The sequence below is a fragment of the Syngnathus scovelli genome, chromosome 16, assembly GCF_024217435.2.
Source record: "Syngnathus scovelli strain Florida chromosome 16, RoL_Ssco_1.2, whole genome shotgun sequence".
NCBI lineage: Eukaryota > Metazoa > Chordata > Actinopteri > Syngnathiformes > Syngnathidae > Syngnathus > Syngnathus scovelli.
In genome coordinates, this window is record NC_090862.1 from 11,648,055 (window position 1) to 11,660,630 (window position 12,576).

The 12,576-nt window shown below is 47.5% G+C and overlaps 1 long non-coding RNA gene and 2 pseudogenes across 1 annotated transcript in view; 1 reads left to right on the top strand and 2 right to left on the bottom strand.

Annotated features, from left to right (window-relative positions):
• Positions 1–346: 346 nt before the first annotated feature.
• Positions 347–12,576, bottom strand: part of LOC125983435 (uncharacterized) — a 93,457-nt gene continuing 81,227 nt past the window's right edge. Inside the window, exons 3-5 of the long non-coding RNA XR_011088385.1 lie at positions 809–870; positions 537–599; positions 347–450 (exon numbers count right to left, since the gene is read on the bottom strand). This is a non-coding gene — a long non-coding RNA (uncharacterized lncRNA). The remainder of the gene's footprint in view (positions 451–536; positions 600–808; positions 871–12,576) is intronic.
• LOC125984246 (U2 spliceosomal RNA) lies at positions 7,184–7,391 on the top strand (annotated as a pseudogene).
• Positions 12,012–12,096, bottom strand: LOC125984256 (U5 spliceosomal RNA; annotated as a pseudogene).

Here is a 12,576-nt window from a genome sequence, read left to right on the forward strand (position 1 = left end):
TGGAGTGCGAACATAAGGAGTTCGACATACACTTACGGCGTTATCGCCCAGGATGTCCAGCTTCTTCATCAGATCACTGATGACGATGTCCGGGGGAAAGGCGCAAGGAGCAATGTAAGGTGTTCTGGGACCTCGGGTTAAGGTTAGGGTTGCGAGGGACGCCTTACGTACGCTCACGCCCTCGGCCTCGCAGTAGATCTGCAAAGGGCTGAGGCTGTCTGGGAAACGGACTTGCAGAAACTTCAAGACGGGGGAGCGCCATTCCCTCTCCTGAAAGGCAGAGGCATGCATCCGTCCGTCCGTCCGTCTGTCACATCTCTGGCCTCAACACGCTTGTGCGAGTCTTCCCACCTCCAGCTCCAGGATGCGGAACTCAAGCAGTTCGTTTTGGTCTCGGATATCCTGGATGTGCTCTTTCAGACGCGCTTCTTCCGCCTCCATCCGCCTGACCTGAAAAGACAGTCAGACCTCATCTGCGGGGCTTCCCGACGGGTGTGACGCCAAGCGACTCCGCCCAGCGCCTTTCTTTCCGTCACCTTTTCGGCCAACTGCTGATTGCTCTGACGCAGCAGCTGCTTCTCCTCCACCCACTTGACATTCTAGAAGAGACAAACGCGTGGACAGCTTTGGAATGTTGTGTCATTTTCATCCACAAATTCTTTGTTTGACTGGAAAATGACATTTGCTTTTCTCCGCATTTTCCCAGCCACGTTCAGGGGGGGGTTGGTCCAGTAATGCCAGACGAATGAGTGACTGAAGAATGTAGCTATTTTGTCTGAGAAAAAGGTGTGCTCATTGATGAGCTTACCTGTCCTTGTTGCTTCAGCGCTGACTCCAGATCTGCTACTCTGCTTTGATAGTGACCCATTTCTACCATCAGCTTTTCTCTGGTCTGAAAGGAGGAGGAGGGAGGCTCCTCCTCCTCCTTTCAGACCAGAGAACACCCGAGGCTGGGTGAGAACGGGGAGGCTGCGACCCGGCCGGGGGTTGCGGGAAGGGGCGCCACCTTGATCTCCTTCTCGGCGTCGTAGTCCCCTCCGCTGGTCTGGGCGAGAAGCGCGTAGGCTCGTTGCAGCGCTTGATATTCTTGCGTCAGCTGGCGGTAGCGAAGCTCCGCCTCCTCATGCACACACCAATGCAACACAGCACTAGTGTTAGGGTTTTCCAGGTTATCTTTATCGATTATGTTGGAATGCAACAGGTAATAAATACCTTACCTTGTCCTCCTTATCTCAAGGTCGTAAAACATCCCCTGACATGTTTAGACTAGAGGACAAGGGCTTTAGCCAGCTTACCCATACCCCCACTCTGTTTCTCTTAATAAATATCCACGTGCAGGAAGGAGGGCAGATTTCATTCCTGAAGCGAGTGATCTCTCCACCTGCAGGTGTCTAAAAGAACTTGCCTTGTCTCCTGTGTGGTTCTTGCAAAATAAGTTGGAGTGAGCAAATCTCTAACATTTTGGTGCCGAAACCCGGGATCCTCATACCCACCATCTGACCGGCGAAGGAGGACGTGCTGCATTGTCGACAAGCCAGCGTCCATTAGGAGGACCTGGAAGAGAAAGTCCTGGGAAGAGAATTCTTAGCTGGGCCAGCATCTTAGGTCTGCCTTCGTCTGACAGAGGTGGATTGACGGGACCCGGCAGTGCAACGAACCAGGGGACAAGTAAGTTAAAGGCCTGAAGTTGTGTGATTGTGTTGTTGCTTGTGAAACGCGTAAAAAGGAAGAAGTGCACAGGAATAAGTTTTGTGGAAGGAGGGGGTGTTGTAGAGTCCCCCTCTGGATGAGGTGTCTCTTTTGGAGCAGTGGTTCTCAAACTGTTTTAAAATCTCAGTACCTCCGTGAATCATTATTTGACGACCACTGTTCTAGGGAGTACAACCTCGCGTTGGCAGGGCTGGGGACAAGGACTTTTGTCTTTAGTTCCCAGGGAAGGTGGGGGGTGTTGTAGAGTCCCCTCACTGGATGAAGCAGCTCCTTTTTTTTAAAAAAAAAAGGAGGACTTCGCGTTGGCAGGGCTGGGGACAAGGACTTTTGTCTTTAGTTCCCAGGGAAGGTGGGGGGTGTTGTAGAGTCCCCTCACTGGATGAAGCAGCTCCTTTTTTTTTTAAAAGGAGTACTTCGCGTAGGCAGGGATAACTTGCGTGATTGAGTGTGTGACTGGTAGGATAAATTGACTAAGAAGCAGTTCTAGCGTTGATCCACGGCAATAAAACAGGCTAGTAATCTGTCGAAAGGTCAATTTAAACCTGCATTGAGGATCCTCAAAGAAAAAAAATTGAAAAAAAAATGTAAAACCTTAAACTACTGAAATTAAGATGGGAAAAAAGAACGGTAAATCTCTTGCTCTGCTCTTCTTTAAAACGAGAAGTTCATGGCAAGTAGATTTCTTAATTGTATGGAATACATGCTGAAGTGGTAGAAGTGCTAGAGTGTGGTTGAAATCTTCACAAAGAGATGAGAACGAATTCAAGAGACAAAAGCTAGAAAGATGAAAACTGATGCGGTCACAAGTGTTTGTCAGACCAGGAGACAATAAGGCCCCTGTGAGCAGGTGCAAGGCCGCAGCTCAAGCCGGGGCTCAAGCAAGGGGCAAGAGGAGTTTCCGGTCCTATGCAAATCATGTATCGAAATTTAAAAGATCTGAAACCTCTCCCATATGACAGCAAAACATGTCATTGTCAGGTTATCAAAAATCGTTTTAGATTGTTAGAGCCCCTGTCCACACAAGAAGTATGACAATGCTGTTTGTAGGCCCAATTACAAATGAATAGGGATCAAATTGTGTTACACTGAAGTTAAAATATGCAAATCAAGTGGTAAAGAAATGCAACTTGCTTCTAGAAGATAAATAAATAAAAGTAGAATGTGCTGTCCTCGTGTGCATGGGAGGGACCAGCTCATGATCGACCACAGGAAATGGCCAGCCTGTGACGAATCATTGGTGCTGGGAACTACCTTTTGCATGCGAGAGCTGTGCATGTGTGTGCGTATATGTTAAAATGATGAACATTGGCTAAAGTTTTAGTATAAAAAAATTTGCTAGACTGTGGTCTATTCAATTTACACCGCAGAACAGAAACAATTTTGACAGATAAAAATGAAAGAAAAAGAGAGAAATCTGTTTGCGAACAGAAACTAATCCACACTAGTGCATGTTAGTGTCAAGCCCTCATGAGAAATTCGGAGTTAACAAAACAACAGAACATGCTTTCAGGAATTGGGAGAAGCTAAATTGTGAATTTAAGATTTTGCAATGCTACATTTAATAGGAATAATTGATTGGTTGTGTTATAAGATTATGCAAACTTTTAAATGCAAGCTAAATCTGAGAGATTGAGTTCTTCAAATTTAAAAACAAAGAAAAGAAATTCAGATTAATTTGCCAATTGTTTGTTTTAGTTAAGTTTTTTTGAATTGGTGGATTGTTCTACCAGGAAACCTGAGTTGAAAATGATATATGAATGTTGTGTGGTGAGCTTGGATGAATTGGGACCAATGTGATAGAAAGACTCCTTTTTGGAGACTGCGTGTGAGATGCAAATGAACATTGATGAATGATAGCCTGAATGAAAAGAAATTACAGGTTGAATGGTTGAAGTCGTTGGTGACTACTATAGAAAATTAGTAGAGCGACTTCGATGAAAGAGTGATTTTGAGCAGGTTGAATGTTAGAAAGAAACACATAGCTTTTGGATTGATAATTAACTAGAAGAAAAAAAACTGGAGAACCAGTAACACATGCAGAAGATGTGTGAACTGAGAAATTGAGAAGCGTTTTGGAAAGAAAGTCAACTTAAATGATGATGGAATCGTATGTAGTAAAGAACGCATTCTCCCAAAAAGTTTGTCAAGGTGTGAGGCATGGGCGTTGCCAAGCCTCAAAAAGGGGGGAGTGAGTAGGACAGATAGTGGAAGATAGTAATAATACAACACGTTATGACAATGAATTTTCGAATACATTTGGTGTTATATTGTGGTAATTTTTTTGTTCTGGTGTAGATAGGTTAGCAACACGAGAGATTTAGAGGTTCAAAAGAAAGACAGTTAAAAGAAAACATTTTTGATTTGGACAATTGCAGGCTAACAGGAACATGAGAACGATAAGAACTACGAGGTGGGATCCAATTTCATTGGGGAGATTGAGAATTCACAGCACCATACTCTAAGTCACATTTTTGAGCAAGCATGACAATAACATGTGAGAGGTCAAGACATACAGATCAGGGCTTGATGTGGAAAGCAGACCTCGATGAGTTGATTTTCAATAATGATACTGAAGACAACATACTGTCCGATTAAATTGGAACTATAGATAAAATGTAGCGCAAAAATAGGATGAGTTGCAGGATTTACGATATAAAACCGAGACCGCTGTTATTAGGAGAATTTGAAGTTTGGTAAATAAACGTTACCAGCAAATTGATGGAAGCAGCTACATTTGGAAATAGTCTTACAAGTTTGATGTCCCAGCCTGTCATTCTCAGTGTCAGAGTCCCTGAAACCCAATCCGAGACTTCGCCTGCAGCCGTGAACAACTACAAAATGGTGCCTGGCTCTGAAGCACCTTTGACCTTTGGCGAAGGACAAGAAAAGACTGCTGTTGTGCTTGGAGGAGGACAAGTACACTCCGGAGGACAGACAACATCCTCGGGGACGAGAAAAGACAGTGAAAAGCGGAGGAACTCACAATGATGAAAATTGACTCATTTGAACAATGGACTCATTCAAGAGTGATGGATGGGGTCGCTCTGAAGCAACAACAAAAGAACACCAACTTGAGAGGGTGAAGTGCGGCAAAAAGATATGGACTTGGAGTGTCCGACAACCAAATCGCACTCCTTGCTACGGCGTTCCCAAATTTGGTGAAGCTTGGTTCAAAGTGGAAGGGAGGTTCATTGTGCACTGAGTTTGACAGAACTGAGGAGATTTGATAAATAAATAAATAAAAATTTGAAAAATACGTAGGGCTACAGATTATAATCAGAGATTGAACAGATTTGGATAAAACAAATAGGCTAAAACGGTAGGAAACAAGAGCAAGATCTGATATTTTGGCTCATCAAGCTTAAAACGTAGAGGTCGAGTTATATAAATTCAATGACCCCCGCCTCCCCCGGGACGTGGGAAAAGCTCTGCCGGAGGTGGGAGTTGAAGCTCTTCCTGACAGGAGATTCTGCCAGACGTTCCCAGCAGACCCTCACAGAGTGTTTGGGTCTTCCAGGTCGGACCAGCATCTTCCCCCACCATCGGAGCCAACCCACCAACAGGTGGTGATCAGTTGACAGCTCCGCCCCTCTTTTCTCCCGAGTGTCCAAAACATGCGGCCGCAAATCTGATGACACAACTACAAAGTCCTGGTGCCATTGCCCACGTGAGCATTGAAGTCACCCAGTAGAACGATGGAGTCCCCAGAAGGAGCGCTCTCCAGCACTTCCTCCAGGGACTCCAAGAAGGGTGGGCATAGACACAAACAACAGTCAGGACCCGTCCCCCCACCTGAAGGCGGAGGGAAGCTACCCTCTCGTTCACCGGGGTGAACCCCAATGTGCAGACGCCCAGCCGGGGGGGCAATAAGTATACCCACCACATCTGCTCGACACATCTCACCGTGGGCAACTCCAGAGTGGAAGAGAGTCTAGCCCCTCTCGAGAGGGCTTCTACCGGAACCCAAACTGTGCGTGGAGGCTAGTCCGACTATATCTAGTCAGATTTTTTCTGCCTCGCACACCAGCTCGGGCTCCTTTCCAGCCAGAGAGGTGATATTCCATGTCCCAAGAGCTAGCTTCTGCAGCCGGGGATCAGACCGCCAAGGTCCCTGCCTTTGGCCACCGCCCAGCTCACACTGCACTCGACCCCTTTGGCCCCTCGCACAGGTGGTGAGCCCATGGGAAGGGGGACCAACGTTTCCTTTTCGGGTTGTGCCCGGCCGGGCCCCATGGGCGAAGGCCCGGCCACCAGACGCTCGCCTTCGAGCCCTGCCTCCAGGTGCAGCACAACCAACGTGTGGAAAAGATAATGCGCACGACATTTTTTCTCAAAAGCATGACTTGAAAGAAGGTCCAAACCAGACAAACAGCAGAGGATGGTTTTGATCTATCCACCTCTGGGTTATGGGCCCAGCACGCTCCCGCTGCGCCACTCTGCTGCTCAGTGCTAGCAATTCATCAAGTCCTCTAATCGGCTAACAAGCATTCGGTTCCAACTCGTAACTGGATTCTGACTGTCACTCATTACATTATGAACAAAGCTCAGTCGGGCAGCACTAACCTGGATGCTGGTGGAGAAACCAACTTTTTATCCACTTTCACATTTTATTAGAAATGTCAACAAAATTCAATGTTGAAACTGCAGTTGGTAGGTAGTGTCGCTGAAGCGCTGGATTTAGGCTCTCAGTCTCTACTAAGGCGTGCGTTCAAATCTTGTGTTAGTTCCGCTGTATTCTTCTGGCCTGACTCCTTTTGGCGCAGCCGTTGTACATATGATGACCCTGGAAAGTTCTTGGCAAATTCTCATTTGCCTTTCATGTTCATCGGGTCTACCATTTTAATAGGTATCTACACTGTGTATTTGGATAGAGACTGGTCAAAGGGGACACATATATGCCTCGTGAACTACTACATGCATTACTGCGGATGAAGAAGAGTGAACAAATAAGTCATCAGACAAGTTTGCCGATTTTTTAGTGCCCATTAGAGCAGCACTCTGTTCCGTACTGTAACCTGTTAGGTTTGTTCCCAGTTCTTTATCTTTAATGCTCGATATGCTAACAGTAATTACCAAGAGAAAGCCTTCACAGTTTAACTATTTAATGTATGCCAAAATGATTGATGCACAGCTGTGGAGCCCTTTCTGCGAGATGCAGAAGAAGGTTCCTCTCCCAGCGCCAAGGTTCCTGCTCTTATACTACTCTGGCCGCCTTCCTGCAAGGAGGCGACTGCCTAGCCTGTGTGATAATGTGTGACCTTGTCATCTTAACCGAGAGCGACTTCTACATATGTGCAAAGGGTTTCATAGAGTAGAGAAAGCTAATAAAGCAAGAGAAGTGTTACAGCGATATAATGGCATAGCTCAAGCTCCCTAGCTAATCACATGTGCCAAAGAGGCCTATTCTAACAAACCGTTGGTGAGAATGGGTAGACGGGGAAGCCTGTAAGCGAGTCCCTCACTCGCATACTCCATCGCTTCTCTGCCTTTTGGCTAAGATAAAGTGTAGTATCTGTTCTTGGGTTTGGGGGATTAAGAGAGCTGACCGTAGAAGAGAGAATTTTAACCATAAAAGTGGTGATTTTACCCTTGCTTTTACTAATCAGTTCTGTTTTCATCCCAGCAAGTAAGTTGCTTTTAGAATTGGACCGAGCCATTTTTTACTTCACCTGGAAATCCAAGTCAGAGGGACTGAAGAGGGACACCATGAAGAAAAAGAAAAAAAAAACAGAGGAGAAGGAGTCCCGAACTTAAAACTCTTCCTCGGAAGCAGATATGTTGCCCTGCACCTGCGAAGCGCGCTCGTTACACCAAATGCATCGAAAAGCCAAGCAATGACACGATTCTGGATGGGCTCATACTGTCACGGTCGGGTGGTGGAGCATGGAGCAGGACGACCAAGTGCAGCTCGGACCAGGGTTTATTGAAGCAACTCAAAATACAGACTCGGTAAACTGACATGACTTAAACAATAACTTGACTGACTGACCGGGACGTGGAACAAGAAGACAGCAGGACATGACGGCACCAAGACAGGACGACACACCGAACGACAGGAACCAAAACCAATGACCAAAACCAATGACCAAAACCAATGATCCGACAGGGAGAGAGGGGCAGACAGGACTTTTATACACGACAGGTAACGAGAGGCAGGTGGGACCAATCACACTGATCATGGGCACACAGGAGGGGAGGGGCGAGCACACAGACAGAAACCAAGACAGACACATAGTGGAGCAGGGCGAGACGTGACACATACCTCCGGAAACTAAAGCTAATACCCATCGACCAATGAATTCCTGTGTCTTTTAACGCGCCACCTTCTTATTTCTTCACCAAAAAGTTTTTGAAGAACTTTAAATTAGAGCAAGAAAATAGTGACATTTTAACAAGTCACAGATCTATGATCTCTGTCGTACAGCGGGAAGTGGTTTGTCCAGTGCTCGGACCCGCATTCGGCGAGCCCACAACAGTTTGGCACAACGTCAACCACCCCGCCCTCTCGAAACAAACTTGTTGGGACCTGTCGTGGATGGTGGCCCATGATGGCCTCCCAGTCAGGTCCGTTATGCACTCCCGGGGCATATCAGCGCTCTCAACGTGCCCCCGACCTGGCTGTGGCGCCCAGGAGTCAGTGTGGCACCTGCTCAGGTAGTTCATGGCTGCCGTATACCTGTGGGCGACCTGCAGTTCCCGGCAAGGGAAGTGTTGAATGCAGACATCAACATCTCAACAGACCCTTCGCACCCAGGTTGCAGCCTGTTTGAACTACTCCCCTCCGGACGCCGTTATAGAGCTCTGTACACTAAAACCAGCAGACACAGAGACAGCTTCTTCCCCCAGGCTGTCGCTCTGATGAACTCACACCACTCTTAGAGTCTCAGAGTCATTACTGTGCAATAACATCCCGCTTTCCACACCTTTTTTGTTTACACTGTTTGTACTATGTGTCCTCTCTGCATCCATTGCAGCCTGGTCATCCTCGAAGAGGGACCCTCCCATCTGTGGTCTCTTCTCAAGGTTTCTCATTTCCCCTAGCTGGAGTTATGAGTTTTTCCTTGCCCTCTTGGGAGTTTAAGATCAGTTTAAGATCAGGGGATGTTTGAGAATATCTTTTATTTTTCACATGTTGTTGTTAGTCACCTAAATGTTGAACAGAGGCTGTGATTTACCGAAGTCAAATTCCTTGTTTGGCACGCTCAAACATGGCGAATAAAAAACTCTTGAATCTTGAATCTTGAACCTTGTACTCTATGGGGTGAGCCCGTTGAAAATCAAGCAAGAAGACTTTACAAAGCAGTGGCTCACTTTTGCTGCCATCAAAGACGCCATGTGGACTTCCAGAAATTTGCTGGTAAGGAGGCACAGACAGACAAGGAAATGATGGAATTGGGCTAAAATGGTGCACGAAAACAGTGTGTATTCACCTTTATATTTTGCTTCATGTAGCCTTATCAAAATGAATAAAACTTCTCTCTGTATGTGCATTCACGTGTAACATTGAAGGAGGTAGATATTTTGTTTCAATATTTAAATAAATACCATCATTGTCTATTAAGACACTAAAAGTTGATGGAACATTTTTTGTAGGGCTGCTGTGTTTTAACAAGGAAAGACTCATGTGCTTATGGATGAAGACGACTTGTACTTGTGATTGTGCTTGTGAACAGTAAAGAGGAGTGCTTGTGCAATTGACAGGGTTGGTTATTGTTTTTTATTTAAAAACAATATTTTTTGCCAAATTACAATAGACTGGCGTGTGCCAATTCAAATGGGTCCCACCAGAAGTTAAACTGCATTGATAAACGAAGCCCCTTCGTTAGTCATCACTTTACCGTGGAGGAGGGGTTTGCACGCCCCAATGATCCTAGCAGCTATCTTGTCTGGGGCTTCATGCCCCTGGTAGGCTCATCCATGGCAAACGGATCCTAGGTGAAGGGCCAGACAAAGCACGGCTCTCACAAGCCCCTTATGAAGAAAAACATAAATGGATTTTGTTTTCCCTCGCCCGGACGCGGGTCACCGGGCCCCACATCTGGAGCCAGGCGTGGAGGTGGGGCTCGAAGGCGAGCGTCTGGTGGCCAGGCCTTCGCCCACGGGGCCCGGCTGGGCACAGCCCGAAAAGGAAACATGGGTCCCCCTTCCCATGGGCTCACCACCTGCCGGAGGGGCCAAAGGGGTCGGGTGCAGTGCAAAATGGGCGGCGGAAAAAGGCAGGGACCTTGGCGGACCGATCCCTGGCTGCAGAAGCTGACTCTTGGGACATGGAATATCGCCTCTCTGACTGAAAAGGAGCCCGAGCTGGGCGTGGGAGGAGTTTGGCGAGGCCATGGAGAATGACTTCCGGATGGCTTCGAGGAAATTCTGGTCCACCATCCGGCGTCTCAGGAGGGGGAACCAGTGCACCGTCAACACTGTTTACACTGGAGATGACGTGCTGCTGACCTCGACACGGGACGTCGTGAGTCGGTGGGGAGAGTACTTTGAAGACCTCCTCAATTCCACCGACACGCCTTCCATTGTGGAAACAGGGCCTGGAGACTCTGAGGTGGACTCTCCAATCTCTGGGGTCGAACTCACTGAGGTAATCAAAAAAGTCCTCTGGGGCATGGCCCCGGGGGTGGATGAGATCCGCCCAGAGTTTTTAAAGGCTCTGGATGTTGTGGGACTATCATGGCTGACACGCCTCTACAGCATTGCGTGGACATCGGGGACGGTGCCTCTGGATTGGCAGACTAGGGTGGTGGTTCCCCTCTTTAAGACGGGAGACCGGAGGTTGTGTTCCAACTATAGGGGAATCACACTCCTCAGCCTCCCTGGTAAGGTCTATTCAGGGGTGCTGGAGATGATGGTCTGTCGGGAGGTCGAACCTCGGATTAAGGAGGAGCAGTGTGGCTTTTGTCCTGGCCATGGAACAGTGGACCAGCTCTACACCCTGGGCAGGATCCTCGAGGGGGCATGGGAGTTCGCCCAACCTGTCCACATGTGTTTTGTGGACTTGGAGAAGGGGTTCAATCGTGTCCTTCGGGAAGTTTTGTGGAGGGTGCTTCGGGAGTACGGGGTGCTGAGCCAACTGATAAGGGCGGTTTGGTCCCTGTATCACCAATACCAGAGTTTGGTCCGCATTTCTGGCAGTAAGTCAGATTCTTTCCCAGTGAGGGCTGGACTCTGCCAAGGCTGCCCTTTGTCACCGATTCTGTTCATAATGGTTATGGACAGAATTTCTACACGCAGCCAAGGCGTTGAGGGGGTCCAGTTCTGGGACCTCAGCATTGCGTCTCTGCTTTTTGCAGATGACGTGGTGCTGTTGGCTTCTTCAAGCCGTGATCTCCAGCTCTCACTGGGGTGGTTCGCAGCCGAGTGTGAAGTGGTCGGGATGAGGGTCAGCACCTCCAAATCCGAGGCCATGGTCCTCGGTCGGAAAAGGGTGGGATGCCCTCTCCGGATCGGGGATGAGATCCTGCCCCAAGTGGAGGAGTTCAAGTATCTTTGGGTCTTGTTCACGAGTGAGAGCAGGATGGAGCGCGAGATCGACAGGCGGTTTGGTGCAGCGTCGGCAGTAATGCGAACTCTGTACTAATCCGTCGTGGTGAAGAGAGAGCTGAGACAAAAGGCAAAGCTCTCAATTTACCGGTCGATCTACGCTCCTACCCTCAACTATGGTCACGAGCTTTGGGTCGTGACCGAAAGAACGAGATCCAGAATACAAGCGGCCGAAATGAGTTTCCTCTGCAGGGTGTCCGGGCTCTCCCTTGAGAAGCTTGGTCATCCGGGAGGGACTCGGAGTAGAGCCGCTGCTCTTCTACGGTGAGAGGAGCCAGATGAGGTGGCTCAGGCATCTCATCAGGATGCCTCCTGGACGCCTCCCTTTGGAAGTGTTCCGGACATGTCCCACCGGTAGGAGACCTCGCGGGCGATCCAGGACGTGCTGGAAAGACTATGTCTCTCGGCTGGCCTGGGAACGCCTTGGGATTCCCCGGGTTGAGTTGGATGAAGTGGCTGGGGAGAGGGAAGCCTGGGAGTCCCTCCTAAAACTGTCTCCCCCTCGACCCAACCCGGATAAGCGGAATAGGATGGATAAATGGATGGATGATAAACGAGGTTTTAAACGTGATTGTCTGTCTGCACTCGGCATAATTTCTCTGTTTATGTGAACATGTTCACACGTGCCGGTATAAATTATGTGAACGTATGATTGTTGCACGGAGTATGATATAGGCGGCTATCCGTTGCAATATTGATATTCTTTCGCAGAGCATCAACAAATTGAGATATACTCTTATTGTTCCTCTCCACGGAAATGGTATACTCTTTATTGTTCCTCTCCACAGAAATCTTTAGTAAAAGGCTAAAGATTTATTCGATCTGAAGAGAAACGAGTGATCTGAAAATCTGAGTCAAAACGGGCCACCCCACTGCTGGTCTCACTAAATTCACAGGCGGTCTCACACTCAAATTGCAGCAACCATTCCTTCTAATACAAACAATAGAAGTTGATGGATTTACTATACTTACAAGGACTCAAGCAAAATAGAATGTTTAAACGAGTATTTTGTGTTCATTAATGTCTCACTTACTTTAAACATTGTTGGCGCACAGGATTGTAGGTATCTGATCGAACACTGATGGCGCTCGTTCTTTCAATTATATTGGGCGTCTATTTTGATTATTGATGGTAAAAACAGTTGTATGTCTTGGTACGTGTACTTTTGGTCTGAGAGAACGGGAAATGATCCCATCCCTGTGTTTTATTTGAAAATTTGTAATTTCATAACTTTATTCAACACAAATCGGGAAACAAAATACGATCGTAATTTCTCAAATGATTTTTCAAACTTCGGAAATGCTCTATGTCTCCCTTGT